The sequence below is a fragment of the Pipistrellus kuhlii genome, unplaced genomic scaffold, assembly GCF_014108245.1.
Source record: "Pipistrellus kuhlii isolate mPipKuh1 unplaced genomic scaffold, mPipKuh1.p scaffold_m20_p_8, whole genome shotgun sequence".
Taxonomy (NCBI): Eukaryota; Metazoa; Chordata; class Mammalia; order Chiroptera; family Vespertilionidae; genus Pipistrellus; species Pipistrellus kuhlii.
Window position 1 is genome coordinate 11620545 of NW_023425584.1, and position 16105 is coordinate 11636649.

A 16105-nucleotide genomic window follows, 5' to 3' on the forward strand; every position below is an offset into this window, starting at 1 on the left:
TAATTTTAAAATATGAGGCTAGATCATGAGGCCTTTAGGATAACATCACATTTTGCAGGAACATTTACATCATAGGCGTACCAGATGGAGGAGAGCAAGCAAGGGATTGAAATCATATTTCAAGAAATAATGACTGAAAACTTCCCTAACCTGGAAAAGCTATTAGAAATATAAGTCCAGCAGATGCAGGGTCCCAAGCAAGATGAACGCAAAGAGGTCCAAACCAAAACACATTATAATTACAATGCTAATGATTAAAATATATGCAACCCTATATTCATTACAGTATCATTTACAATAGCCAAGATATGGAAGCAACCTAAGTGTCCACTGAGAAGCAAAATAGATAAAGAAGATGTGGTACATGTATGCAATGGAATATTACTCAGCCATAAAACAATTTTTAAAACCTTGCCATGTATGACAACATGAAGGGACCTAGAGGGTATTATGCTAAGTGACATAAGCCAGACAGAGAAAGATAAAATACTGTATGTTTCACTTTATGTGGAATCTCAAAAAAAAAAAATGAGAAGAAATAAACACAGATACTGAAAATAAATTGATGGTTGCCAGATGGGAAGGGGTGAGAGGATGGGTGAAAAGAGGGAAGAGTTTAAGAAGTACCAATTGCCAGACATAAAAATAGTCATGGGGATGTGAAATACAGCATAGGGAATATAGATAATAATATTGTAATAATTATATATGGTGCCAAATGGGTGTGAGACTTAGTGGGATGATCACTTTGTAAGTTATATAAATGTCTTATCACTATGTTGTATACCTGAAACTAATAAAATATGTCAACTTAATTGAAAAATAATTTTTTTAAAAAAGAAAAGGACCCTGGGCAGCTTAATGTTTGCCAGGCTTCAAGTCAAGCCATACTCTTTTTAAGGAGCAAAAAAAGCAGAGAGGAGATGCAAGACCCCAAAAGGGGACATGAAATTGCAGGAGATTAAGAGTCACTTCTGCTACTCTCAACTGACCCATGAGCCTACTAGTTACTTATCTATTTTTCATTTTTCTTTTTTAATAACTCCTAGAATGTTAGAATCTGAAGTCACAGGTCATGAATGATTCCCCTGTAGGTCACCCTGGGGCTAGAATCAAGCCTTGGCCAATGGTAGTAGCGGGCTGGCTCAAAAGTGTTTTCTCATCTAGTCCTGACCACAAACCCAGGAGAAAAAAAGTGGGGATATTTCCTCTGCCTTCCTTTACCAGAAAGTCCCTGTCTCAGTCACCATCTTTTCTTCCCCATAGGCAGACACCAGATGGTGATCCAATGATCCACGTTGCAGGAACATCATTAGTTATTGGCGAAATATCTTCAAAGGTTCCCATGCATGTTGGACTCTAGTCTCTATCTAGGATCTCTTCCTTCCATGGGCCAGCCACCACAACTAGGCTGAGACTCACCTGAGGGGGAAGCCATCCTCTCTTTTGCTCACTTTCTCTATTCTACTTCAAGCTATTGGACTCAGTTACAAATTTAAAAAAAAAAAAATTCCCCATTCTGCTAATGTTTTTTATGGCACTAGTCTGGACAGAAGGGAGCTGAAGAATAGGGAAGTGGGGGCCTGGAGAGGGGAGAAGTGACTGCCCACATGGGGTAGACATGCCTGAGGTCTCCATGATGCCACGAAAATACCATCAAGATTCCAACACTTTTTATCCCCATTTTACAGGTACGCAAACTGAGACTCAGAAAAGTAGCTTACCCAAAAATGCAGTCTTCATAAGAGGTAGACCAGTATTCCAAACCCAGATCAGATTCCCAGCTCATTGCAATTAGCAAGCAGGGCAGCCTGGTCTTTGGGAAGCAGCAGGCCCTGTGATTTTCCAGAACAATCCTATCTCATGACCTCCCTCAAGGTTTCAAACTGTACCTCCAGCAACTTAAACTTTCCAGCTTCCTCTCTCCCAGCATCTCCACAGGCACACCCTCCAAACACCACCACGGAGCCTGGGAGAAAGATTGGCACCCTAGAAGGCATGTTGCCATTGGCCGAGCTCTAATTGCAGCTCCCATAGCCTGCACTATGCCTAGTAAACAAACCGTCGCAGAGACACATTAATTTCTGCCCCGGCTGGCTCCCACCACGGGCAGGCTCACATCCGCATGCTCAGAATCCCCTGCCTGCACCCCTGACGTGGGAGGAATGCCCCCAGCCCTGCTTCTCTCTCATTTTTAATTAGAAGTTCCATTAAAACCACTACAGCAATGAGGCACACACCAGGCAGCGTACTTCAGGACAATTAGCACACTCCTCAGGTTGCTAAAATGGCCGGGGCCCTGGTCTGAGCCGACATAATTACACCAAAACATACAGTCTACCAGGAGGCGCCCATTGTTAAGGGAAAGAAACAATTAGTCACACAATCTATCGAGCAGTTAAATCTGTAGGAAGTTATTCTGTACACATAAGAGTTTGCCAGGGGTTGAGATACATGGAGATGATCTCTTGCCTGTGGCTCAGCAGGACCATAAACAAACCTCTGTGGTTGCCCACCCCTTCCCCATGCTGAGTGCCCTGCGTGTTTGTGTGTAGATGCCGACCGCGTGCAGAGAATGGTTGTAATTACCCAGGGTCTGGATCACTGTAGACCCGAGCATTTCATTCCTGGATTACGGGAAATCATCAACAGGGTACCTACCTCCCTACTACTCTCTGAATCCCAAGCCACTCATTAAAACCTGCCCCTAAGACAGCTCCTGGCCAGTCAATCTGGTGATTCTGAGGAGTAAATAGAAAGAGCTGCAGAAAAGCGCCCGAGGCTCCTGGACCATTTGAAGCCACCCTCTTGGATTCCACAGGCCTCCATCCTCCCTCTCCGGCTCTGGAGGTGGAACCAGCGCGCCATCCGCTAGCCAGCAGGGCCACTCCAATTAACATTCAACTGGCATTTCCACTGCGCACTCCAGGCCTGTGCTCTCAGCCTTTTCAAATCCTATTCAGCCCAAAGTAATCTTTGCCCTTGCATTTTGGTCCAAGCAGCAGCAATTATTAAGACGGCAGATTATGGTTTATTAGCATTTATTGAAGGAGCCTGGCACAATAGCAACTGTCACCAGGTCTCCGACTCCCAAACTGAAATTAACAAGGCAGCAGGACACAAACACAAACGGCGGAAAGGAAGCCATATCAGGAAGAATTGTGATTTATGGTTCTTCATGCAAGGCTCAGGGTGAGATGGGGAGCTGTGAAGTTTTGGGTCAGGGAGTGGTCAGGCAGACAGGAGCCAGCCCCTGATGGGTCACTCACTTGAGAGTCTCCACAGTGACCCTTCAGGCTTCATTAATTGTGGATCTAGAGAAAGTGGTCAAGTGATTCAAATCCTGGATTAATCCATTGAATGACCTTGTGCAAAGTACTTTCCCTCTCAAGGGAAATCACCTCTGGCCAATGGCTTTGAATATCACCTTGCCCGCAAAAGAGTATACCAGCTGACTTCCAAACCTATGGCATTTCATTGCTTTTCCTTTCATCCTCTTATTACCTACTAATATTAGCTTTCCAGACAAATCACAGTCAAAGACAAACTCCAGTCAGTGAGTTTCAGTTTAACATGAGATCTCAGACCAACAAGCAGTGGCTTGTTCAAGCCTCAGGTTGAGAAGCAACGAGACTGTAACAGGCACAACAGGAAAATGCAAGGTGGTAGGTTAGCACTGTCTGTCACAGACACAGTGAGGTTTCTGGTGGCCAACCTAACACTGCTCTAGACAGTCCTCTGTCCCCTGTCTCCTTTTTTTAGAGAGAGAGAATATTCCTTAAAAAAAGAGAGAGAGAGAGAGAGAGAGAGAGAGAGAGAGAGAGAGAGAGACCTAGTTTCTGATGAGAGATAATGAGAAATGATTTTTTTTAATTGCCTCTATGCTGCCCGTAACTCTGGGTTCTGCTTGAGACCTTGTGGATGCCATGATTCAGATGTAAATATCCCCTGACATCCATCAGTGTCTGGGTAGCTGATTAAGCACCATGGACTATAACCGTGTTCTCTCTTCTGATCTTCAGGCGTTTTCATTTCTGTGAGCTGATGTATTACCACGGTGCCGGGACGCTCTCGCGCATTCTGCTCAGGATAACAGATGAGGTGTGAAATTGATTCCGAGCACCTAGGAGGGTTATGATTTATCATCAGACATTAGGCCCCGTGGAGTTCCACTGGATGAATCCCTACAACACTCAGATCCAGCCACACCCCTGGAAAGAGGACTCTTGGTGACTCAGGATACGTTAAGTACAGCTACTTCTAATTGGCACCCAATAACAGCTCCCTTTCATTGTCAGTCAACAAACAGTTACTGAGCATCTACCACATGCCATGTGCTGCTTGAGGAGCTGCAGATACCACACTGGACAAGAGAGGCTCACACATCCCTAGACATGCCTCCTCTCCCTAGTTATAACTTACACTCACCATTGGGTAAACACGCCAACAGCCTGGTGCATGGGGACCAGTATTTGACGTGGCCTGAACAAGACATCATCCTATAATTTTCTGAGTGACAGGTACTTGGAGCAGCCAACCCAACAATAGTTAATGCTACACCTTCTTCATTATTACTCTCGTTGGATGGGCCCGTGAAAATTTCTTTTTTAAAAAATATATGTTTTTATTTATTTCAGAGAGAGAGGAAGGGAAAGGGAGAAAGAGATTGAAACATGGATGAGAGAGAAACATTGATTGACTATTCAACTTCCACTGGGGATCAAGCCCTCAACCCAGGCATGTGCCCCCACCAGGCATGTTCCCTCACCAGAAATCAACTGACCTCCCAGTGCATGAGATGACACTCAACCAACTGAGCCACACCATCTGGGAAGCCCATGGAAATTTCAGGAAATTTCAGAAAAGCTCAGTCCAGGGACTTCAGGCAGAAGCCTTACCTAACTCAAATTGTGTGGAGATCTAGAAATTGTTCTCTCTTCTGACAATCAATACCTAAAACCATGTTCTTACACAGGATTGGACAAAGGAAACAGGACATCAGAAATGCATTAGGAAGCTTTCTGAAAATGCATACTCCTGCAGCTTTGTTCTGACACTCCAGAATCTGCCTCTGAAGCTCTGACAGATCTATGTTGAAAAAATACATATGGATTCTGGTCAATTTAGAAAACACTGCTTCATTCAGATACAGGCCTGGCCTCTGTCAAAATGCAAGGTTCAATTTATAGTAAAGGGCATAGTTTTAGTCCTCATTTCATCTTTAATCTGCTGTGTGACCTCAGGCTAGGCACTTGGGCACTCTGAGCCCCATTTCATTAGATGCAAATGAGAGAAGGAGGAAATGACTTCTAGAGCTTCTTAAAAGCTGAGATGATGCAGTTATGTTTTTTCACATTTGCAGGCCAATTTCAAACACTAATTGATTAAGCCCGGTATAAATAATCATTATTAAATAGTTCTTACAGGAAAGTAATGCATATTTAAAACACATTTGTGCCAGATCGGTCCATTGTATATTTAAATGTCATCGTAATCAAGCCTCTGAGGTGTTCAGTGTGGAGTGTTTATAAACCTCCCAGGAGCGGTCACCCTCTGACTCTTTGTCACCCTCAAACTCTTTGTCACCCTGCCTTCTGTCTTCCCATCCCTTGCCCCATCTTTTGGATGTTCCCACAGCCATGGAACTTATTGTCTGACTCTTAAGTGGAAGCTTCTAGATTTCTCTAAAGACATTTTCTGAAAATCCCATCCCTTCATTGAAGAATTCAGAGTTGTGTCTTTTTTTTTTTTTTAATCAATCTTTATTGTTCATATTGTTACAAAGGTTCCTCATTTCTTCCCCCCTCCACCAGGTTCCCACCCCACCCTCCACCCTCTCCCCATCCCCCATTGTCCTCATTTATAGGTGCACAGTTTATGTTCAGTCTCTTCCTCCCTCCCTTTCCCCGATAGTAAATCCCTTTTCTGATAGTAAATCTGTTACTTAGCATTTTCTCATATCAATAATACCACCACATGCCCAATGATACATTTCACACAAAAGACATTTCCAAATAGGTCAACCAGCCTCATCCAGGCCCCACCCAAGGCACTCACAGATCAACACCCCAGCCCTATACTAACTCAACACATCCAGATCTAAGCCTTCATCACTTGATTCAGCAGACCTTCAAGTTCCCACAAAAGTTTCCAGCCATGTCTGAGAGGCCACCGTGGGGCAGGGGCAGGCTGCTTCGGGCCTGGCCTCTGTTGCTCTGGTTTGTTCCACAACCAGCTGCTCCGGGTCTGGTCACTGCCGCTCCCGACCTAGTTGCTCTGGACCTGGCTGCTGCTGCTCCGGGCCTGACCGCACCCGACCCGGCTACTCTGGGCCCAGCTGCTCTGGGCCTGGCCGCTCCCAGCCTGGCAGCCGCTGCTCCGGGCCTGGCCGCTCCCAGCCTGGCAGCCGCTGCTCCGGGCCTGGTCGCACCAGACCCAGCTGCTCCGGGCCTGGCCGCTTCCAGCCTGGCAGCCGCTGCTCCGGGCCTGGCCACACCAGACCCGGCTGCTCTGGGCCTGGCTGCCCCGGGCCCGGCCGCTCCGAGTCTGGCCGCTCCCAGCCTGGATGCTCCAGGCTTGGCTACTGCTCTTCCTGGCCGCACCGGACCCGGCTGCTCCGGGCCTGACCGCTCCCAGCCTGGCAGCCGCTGCTCCGGGCCTGGCCGCACCGGACCCGGCTGCTCCGGGCCTGGCCGCTCCCAACCCGGCTGCTCTGGGCCCGGCTTCTCTGGGTCCGGCCACTCCGGGTCTGGGTATTCCTGGACTGGCCACCCTGGGCTTGGCTGCCTCCGCCTCAGGTCTGGCTGCTCCAGTGCTGGCTATTGTTGCTCTGGTTCTGGCTGCTGCTGCTCTGGGGCCTGGCCGTTGCTGCTCCGGGCCTGGTTGCCATTGCTTTGTGCCTGGGCACTCTAGGCCTGGCTGCCGCTGTTCCAACATTCTGTCCTTTTTTTTTTTTTTTAAACGCATTTATGTTGCAATGTTGGCTGGTGAGTTGAGTTCTGACTTTGTCTTTGATTTTTCAAGATCTTCTTTGTATTTTTTCTTAAGTAATTTTACTATCTTTTGCTCTCACTTGATTTCTTCACATTGAGAACTTCAGTTTCTTCCTCCTTGTCCTGGGAGCTCAGCAGGTTGGCCTGTGGCACCCCTTTGTTCTCCGCGGGCTCCTGCGCTGCTCCAGCCTGTTGCCGGGGTCGGCGCCGCCCAGAAAGCAGCCCCCGGCCTTGGCTCCGTTGCCCGCGCTCAGAGGTCGATGGCTCGGGGGCACCCCCCCCTGGGGGCCCCGTCGCCCGGCTCCCTGCCGGCGCCCGGCTGGCTGGTGTCCTGGCTGGTGCCTGGCAGGGGCTCCTGCTCCCTGTCGCATTCCTCCAGTCTGTAGCTTTTTTTTTTTTTCTTCTTCCCACTAGGGGAGTCTAGGATCAGAGTCAACAGACTGTCCTCTGCGCGCAGTGCGCGCAACTCTGGGGGCTCCGCTTTTCCTGCCACTCCCCTGGGATTCCGCCTCACAGCCCCATCTCCCCCTGCCCGAGCCTGGGTCCCCAGGGTCTGGTCCAGGACTGGGGTTCAGAGCAGTCCGGACTGAGGCTCAGCGCCGCCGGAGGCTTTGTTTCTTCATGCTAGGGTAATCCAGCATCAGAGTCAACATTCAGTCCTCTGCGCACAAAGTGCACGCGACTCTGGGGGCCCTGCTTTTCACTGCTCGCTTGGAATTCCACCTCACAGCCCCGTCTCCCCCGCCGGAGCCTGGGTCTCCAGAGTCTGGCCCATAACTGGGGGTCAGCACTGCCGGTTTGAGGGTTTAGCCCAGGCTGGCGGTTTTATTTCCTTCCTGCTAGGGAAGGCCAGGCAGCACCCAGCCCTCTCCTCCTCTCCGGCTGCGACCTTTCCGCGCGCGCGTGCGAGCGTGCAGCATGTCTCTGTACCTTGGGCTTTTTTTCAGCTCCTCTGATTTTCCTTCTGGTTTTCTCTTTCCTTCTTGTTGTAGAATTTTCAGTCAGTCGACTACCTGTAGCTCTGGGCGATGTCCACTCTACATTTTAGTTGTATTCCATTGAAATTGTTGTGTGCTGCTGCGGTTAGGTGTCTACCCGAGCAGCCATCTTGGATCCTCCTCCCCAGAGTTGTGTCTTCTTATACACCTGTAACAGACTGACTTTTTGCCTGATCATCTTGATTTAATATTCTTGTACTTTTTCATTCTGATCACCTGCCTCTCTGAACTCATGAACACCTGCAAGCAAATACTCTGTGCTGATGGCTAAGCAACAAATCTAGTGGCAAATATCGGGATTTTTATACCTCTTACTCCTCTAGACAGATCATTTACTTTGATGAATGGGACTGAAATCTGGCTTTCTTGCCCATTTAAGCTAATTATCTTGTGTTAGGTTCAAAGCATAAGAGAATGCATCCCAAAACTTCCATAGGCCCTACCCAGTTTGGCTCAATGGATAGAGCGTTGGCCTGGGGACTGAAGAGTCCTGGGCAAATGCCCTAGTTGTGGAATCGATGCCCAGTAAGGGGGCATGCAGGAGGCAGCTAATCAATGATTCTCTCTCATCATTGATTTTCAATCTCTCTCCCCCTCCCTTCCTCTCTCTGAAACCAATAAAAATATATTTAAAATTTATAAAAATTTATATTTTTTAAAATATATAAAAAATTAAAAGGAAAAACACTTCCATGGGATAAGAATTACATGGGGTTGTGGCAACCCCACACTCTCCCTTCTATTCCCCCTCGATGCTGCACACTACATTTCCCAGATTCTCTTGCCAGGGATTTTTGCCTAGATTTGGCCAAAGTGAGTCCCTGGCAGGTGAAAAGAAGAAGTCATCCTGGTCCCCGAATGAGCACAGGTGGTGCCAGTATAGCGTTCCAGCAGCAGCCTGGCAAACCTCCCTCAGAGGTCCCAGCATACTTGTGTGGGCTCCAGTCCAGCTGCTTCTGCAAGTGACCTCCCCAATCCTGTTTAGTCCTCTGCACACCCCCTTCCTCCTTTTACTCCACCATTATCACTATGATAGTGTTGGCAAAATGGCCTCAATCTACCTACTCTCCTTTGTGATGTCACTGTAAATCTCCTCCCATCAAAAAGTGGAGTCTATTTCCCCATCTTGAGTCTGGGCTGGCTTGATGCCTGGCTTTCGCCAACAAATGGCAACAAAGCAATGCTGTACAGGTTCCAATTCTAGACCTAAAGACCTTGCATGCTTCCTTTTGGAATCCCATTGAGCTTCTATGTCAATGAACCCGGGCCAGCTCACTGGAACGTGAAAGACCTCTTGGAGGAAAGCCAAGGCCCCAGCCAATCATGAGAGACCTCATGAAGGAATGCCAACTGCCCCAGCCAATCATCAGCCAGACCCCCCAGAATCAGAGCCACACCCATCACAGATACTTGAAGGAGCCCACCCAAGAACAGAAGAACAATCCAGTTGGCTAATAGACTGGTGAGCAATAAAAAAAGAGTTGTTCTTTTAAGCTTTTAGCTTTAGGGGGGTTTGTTACCCCACAGCAGATAACTGATACAATAGCTAATTCCTTTCATTAAATCTCTCTTCTGTTGCTGTTTCTCTGACTGGACCATGATTGATAAAGGAAACGTCTTAAAAATGCAAATCCCCAATTGAACATCCCAGGCAATTTTGATATATGTAGCTCTAGAATATTCTTTGCCCAACACAGCTTTCAAAGGCCTGTTGAGGTCATTTAGCTATACTGTGCCCTCTCAGGCAGTTTACAGATACGATCACATTTAAGAAAAAAGCCCAGTGTGATTAAATAAATACTTAGTAACCCATTCCTGTGTCCAAGAAATGTCACATCCCTGCCCAGGATTCTTTTCTCCATAGTAATCACTAGTTTTATTCCCTCAAGCTGCGGTTTTTGTCTCTTTCCTCTTATTTCCTGCTCAAAAGAAAGAAATATAGTTAGTGGTTGGTAGACATTTTCTATGAGTAAAACATTTTTTATCCCCTACGTTAAATAGTCCCAACTAGATACTTTATAAAGTATAAAGTATAAAAAGAAAGAAAAACACCTTTAGTCTCAGACTGATTTTAGATAACCCAAATCTACTGTGTGATTTTCCACAAGCCATTAATCTCTCTGAACCTCAATTTTCCCAACTGTTAAAAGTAAGATGTGTTGTGAGAAATAAATGAAACAGAGTTTGTAAAAACTTAATGTGTTAGGGGTTGGCTTTCATTTCTCTACGGTAGAACTGCAGAATAAAAAATGAAAACCTAAGAATCTGACATGGATCCAAATCCCCAAAACCCAGACTTACCAGAGCATCATGAATAGACTCTCCCATAATGATGGCTAAAAGGCAACAATACCTATGGCAACCAATGTGGGGACTAGACTTAAGCCAACCACCCTCCCTACCCTATGAGGAGGGAATGCCCTATGGACACCCTGTCTCAATAAAAGACCACCAAAGAGGCTGATCAAGCCTTCTAATTTTACCCAAGCAACAAAAAAGGGTGTTCTTTTAATATGAGATAATATCTTTAACAAAGAAACAATAGAACTTAGATTTCTATTGCCCAAAACCATCACTGTCAATACTTGAAGTATATTTTTCCACACTTTGTGAGCTGTTCCTTCAACCTCCACTTCAAGCCCTCCCAAAAAATGATTCTCTCTTATCAATGTTTCTAACTCTCTATCCCTCTCTCAGGCACAAAACAGGCAGGGAACAGTGTGGATGAGACTGTGGATCTCAGAGGAAGACAATGAAAGGAGTTTACATCATGCATTCCCCAGAAGTCACTTCCACTTCCCCCATCAGATCTCTGTTCCCTTAAAGTTCCTCCTAGACTGTGCAGGGGCAGAGGAGGGAAGAAGTGAGGGGACAGGAGGTAGAGAAAGGCCAGGGAATAATATAGAGTTTCTCTTTCTTCCCATATATAATTTCCAACCTTGTTGAAACCTGCCTCCCTCCAAAACACTCCTTTACTATCTGGGGAAAGTTAGCAGCCATCTTGGGGTACTTCAAATTTTTTTATTATTCTGGATTCATACACCATTCATAACCATCGTAGTTCTTTTAAAGACATAACATGTGCTCACCAAGAAAGAGCATATGACAAAATTCAACATCTGTTCATGATAAAAACTCTCAACTACAGTATCTGAGTATGCAGAGAAAGTACTTCAACAATAATAGAGGGCATGTATGACAAGCCCACAGCTAACATCATATTCAATGGTAAATGCTGAAAGCTTTTTCTTTAATAAGAGCGAGATAAAGATACCCACTTTCAGCACTCCTATTCAACATAGCACTGGAAGTCCAAGCCAGAGCAATTATGTAAGCAATAGAAATAAAAGGCCTCCTAATCATAAAGGAAGAAGTCAAAGTGTCTCTATTTGTAGAGAATATAATATTATATAGAGAAAACCTTAAAGAGTCTGCCATAAAAAATAAAAAATAAAAACCTGTTAGAATAAACAAACCCAATAAAGTTGCAATATACAAAATTAAGATATAAAATTTAGATACATTTCTATACACTAATAAATTATCAGAAAGAACTTAAGAAAACAATTTCCCATATATCATCCAAAAAAATCAAATACTTAGCAATAAATTCAAGCAAGAAGTTGAGAGATCTGCACACTGAAAACTAAGACATTGATGAAAGAAAGTGAAGGCAAAAAAATAGATATCCCATGTTCATGGATGGGAAGAATTAATTAATGTTAAAATGTCCACAGTGCTCAAAGCAAGCTATAGTTCAATGCAATCCCTAGCAAAATTCCAATGACATTTTTCACAGAAACAGAAAAAACAACCATAAAATTTGTATGAACACATAAGACCCAGAGTACAAACTTGCAGTTAGTTAGTAAATTCTAGGGATCTGAGGTACAGCATGGTGATTATAGTTAACACTGTAGTTTATATACTAGAAAGTTTCTGAGAGTAAATTTTAAGAATTCTCATCACACACAAAAAAAAAGAAATGGTAATTATATAATGTGGTGAAGGTGTTGGGAACCTAATGGTGGCAATCATTTCAAAGACAGAAGCATAGCAGTCAACACCTTGTACAGCTTAAACTTACACAATGTTATATGTCAGCTATCTCTCTATATAAAAGCCTAAGTGACCATCACAACCAAACAACCGAAGAGGCTGTGTGGGGCAACCTGGCTGGCAGAAGGGTAGTAAGGGACAACCAAACAACCAATCACCAGGCTGTGTGGGATGACCAGGCCCACAGGGCAATTAGTGAGGGGTGACCAAAGGACCAAGCAGTAGGCTGCATGGGGCGACATGACCAGCAGGGGGTAGTTGGGGGCAACCAGGCCGGCAGGGGGTGGGGGGGTAGACAGTTGAGGGCAGTCAGGCTGGCAGGGGGGCAGTTAGGGGTGATCAGGCTGGCAGGCAGGTGAGTGGTTAGGAGCCAGCAGTCCAGGATTGTGAGACGGATGTCCGACTGCTGGTTCAGGACTAATCAGTCCAGGATTGTGAGAGGGATGTCTGACTGCTGGTTTAGGCCCAATCCCTGGAATCAGGCCTAAACCAGCAGTTGGACATTCCCTGAGGAGTCCCAGATTGGAGAGGGTGTAGGCTGGGTTGAGGGGACCTCCCTTCCCCGCCCCCCCCCACTCCCCCCCTTCCCCCCCTACCCCCGTTTCCCAGTGCACAAATTTCATTTACTGGGCCTCTAGAAGCTCAATAAAGGTGAAAGAATTCTACAACTCAACAAGTAATTTGGAAATTAGAATAATTTGACCCACAATATGCACTACAACTTATATCATTTGCCAAAGATTTTTAAATATATATAGTATGTAGACTAAAAGGAGTTTCAAATTATTTTATATTTTGGTTTATATTACCAATAAATTATTAACTCTTTGAGCATCACCTGTGCCTGTTATGTGCCAGGCGCAGTATAAATTTCTTTACTCCAGTACTTCTCTCTCCCATTAGAGTCTGACCCATTCCATTGCCCACCCATTCTGCAGCATGCCTTCCCTCCTATCATAACACACTAGCACACTTGAATCCCAGATTCACGCAGTTGGAATAGACTGCAGAGATCAGGTCCACATTTCACTTGATTCATGAAAAAGCTGAGATCTGGGCAGGGGAATGGACTTGTACAAGGGCAGCCAGCTTTGGTTAGAACCCAGACCTCCTGTCTGTCACTTAGGAAGGACACTGTAGCATGGGGGTTAAGAATATATGTTGAGCATGTGCTGGGGAGTGGGAGTGGCTGGGGAGAAATCAATGGGAGGAAAAGGAGATTTATATAATAAATTAAAAAAAAAAAAAATATAAAAAAAAAAAAAAAAAAAAAAACAAGAGTGAGAACCACACAAAGGAAGGAAGGAAGGAAGGAAGGAAGGAAGGAAGGAAGGAAGGAAGGAAGGAAGGAAGGAAGGAAGGAAGGAAGGAAGGAAGGAAAGAGAAGGGAAAAAATTTATGCTGAGATGTGGGTCCAAATTTCAGCTTTGCCACTTACTATGTGACCTTAATTGTTCCATTTCTTCTAGCCTCTGCAAAATGTAGATACTCTTAAGCCCTGAGGTTGTTAAAAGACTCAATGAACCTATGAATATGTGCATGCTTATTGCACATATGTTCTGATTCTTATCATGGTTTTGACTAGTACTCCAGGAAAGACCTCAAATTTCTCATCTTAATCCAAATATCCCTCGCCTAAAGCAAGGAAAAAAGTATAAAAAGGTAGGAAGTGGGAAATGAACATGATGACAATGGACTCTTAATATGAGTAGCAAAGCTTGTCTAGGTACATGGAGCAATACCGATGGTCATGACTTTAATACCTGCTGGCTCCAATGTCAGGGTGGCTCTGGGGCACCATCATGGTTTCTACATTACTTGCAAAATTGTGCTCGGGAAAGCAGGCCAGCAGGCCTGGGACCTGGAAGAGCCTGCTCTTGGGTTAGCGATAGCTTAACATCTCACTGTCAGCCCAGGGAACACTTCTCAGCGAGTGTCTTGTCAACTCACCACCAGTAACACAACCTAACAACAAATGAACTTCATTAGGAAATAAAATTAAAATCTGTGGAATTGGTAAAACCCCACCAACTGAAAAAGATTTGTGGTTGGAAAGGTCAAATCTCCTGGAAAGAATAAGATTAGGAGAAAGCTAGGATAACCCAAATAAAACTAGGTCTTCCAGCCACTGCTTTGTGGCTGCTCTCTGAAGTAAGATCACATTCAAAATAAACACAAGTGGTTCTCCAAAAGCCTCAAAGAGTAACCAGGTCTTTAGAAAAGGAGTATTGACGATGCACAAAATGGGAGTTAACTACATCACAACTAGAGAACAACACGGAACTCTCCAAAATCCTCCCTGGCCATCCACACCTCTTCACCCAGAGGTGTCCTGTGCACTGCAGTCTCCCAGTGTGTGCCATCCCAAGTCCTCTCTCCTCTGTGGCCTCAGGCCCTTTCAGTGTTTCTTATTTCATCTTTTCAAGCCTCAGCCAAATGCTTGGGAACCATGTGACCTTCACTCAAACCTCCCCTTCTGTAAATGGCTTATTTTCCTAGGTCTGGATTTCCATGAACAATTGAAAGGATGACACCTAAATTAAGACACACCTGGGCACAGTGGTTCTCCTGGAAGGGAAACCATTGTTAGGTTCTCATTTTAAAGCATCTACACTGAATTACAATACAAAAAAAATGAATATTTTCATATAGAAATGAAAAACTATGCTATGTCCAAATCACAATGATTCAAGATCATGACATTATTCAACAGACACGCCTGGTGCCCAATGTCCCTGATGTCAAAGGGCAGAAAACCCTTTGCCTCATCCTGAGCTAAGTTGACCTTTGCAGTGGAAGTGGTCTGCTATAGAAGAAAGGTTACAATCCCCAGAATCACATGCACCAAGTTCAAGTCCTGACCCTGGCTCTTATGGGCTCTGGGACCTTGGCTAAGTGCTAGTAAAAGACAATCCTAGCTGATCTCTGAGTAAATTAATGTAGTTACAAATTCTTCATAGCTTCTGTCATCATAGGGGGAGCTTCTCCAACCTTTGACTGTTAGCTGCTCTGTGACCTGCTTTGACTCATAGAATGTAGTGGATGCAACATTGTGTAAGTCCCTAAAGCTCTGCAGGCCTTCATCTCCAGCTTCTTGGAATACTTCCTTGAGACCACAGTGTGAGGAAGCTAACCTGGACGACTGGAGAAGCCATGTGGAGAAAAGCAAGGCAGAGCCCACATCTGGCATCAACTGCCAAACCGACAAAAGAGGCCTTCTCCTACCTTCCAACCCAATGACTTGCCAGCATTCAGCATTCTGAGTCCAGTCAAAACCAGCAGATGCACCTTGCAAACCTAGAAAAGCATGAAAAGTGAGTCGTGCTGCCTTAAGCTTTGGGGTTGTTACATAGCAAAGGCTAACTGAGTCCCTATTTCCTCATTCAAGTGGGATGAAAATGCCTACCCAGCTATTTGTTTATCCAATAGATCTATTGATGTCCTACTATGTAGTATCCATAGAATGTATACTCACATATAATGTTTTGAATCAAATGAGATCATAGATGTTAAGATACTGGTAAATAGTTTTTATTATTGTTACTAGGACCTCCCTTTCTCTGAGCTCCCAAATTTTCTAAGCACTTAAATTCCTTTGTATTTGATCCTCTCAGCGGCTCAGACAGTATAATTTGCATCACTCTCTGATAGAACTGATCCTTGACATCTGCCCCTCTATTCTCATTAGAAGACAGGTCTGGCCCTAACTAGTTTGGCTCAGTGGATAGTCATCCTGCAGACTCAAGGTCTCAGGTTCTATTCCAGTCAAGGGCATGTACCTTAGTTGCAGGCACATCCCCAGTAGGAGGTGTGCAGGAGGCAGCTGATTGGTGTTTCTCTCTCATCAATGTTTCTAACTCTCTATCCCTCTCCCTTCCTTTCTGTAAAAAAAAAAAAAAAAATCAATTAAAAATATTTTTTTAAAAAGAAGACAGATCTGAACTTAAATACAGGATCTCTGGGACTTTCTTTTTGCAGGACCAGAAATTCACTCATTATGGGAAACACACAGCCACTGCTAATACGGAGGACTTTCCCATCACCATCCCAATATGA

General features: G+C 45.0%; 1 protein-coding gene across 2 annotated transcripts in view; it reads left to right on the forward strand.

Annotated features, from left to right (window-relative positions):
* The window catches only part of ATP10B (ATPase phospholipid transporting 10B (putative)), a 194233-nt gene extending 181708 nt beyond the window's left edge, over window positions 1–12525 (forward strand). For both annotated transcript variants that reach the window (XM_036423621.2, XM_036423623.1), the window contains 2 exons: window positions 12146–12150; window positions 12513–12525. The gene's annotated coding sequence lies outside the window, so the exon portion shown is untranslated. The remainder of the gene's footprint in view (window positions 1–12145; window positions 12151–12512) is intronic.
* Window positions 12526–16105: the final 3580 nt, after the last annotated feature.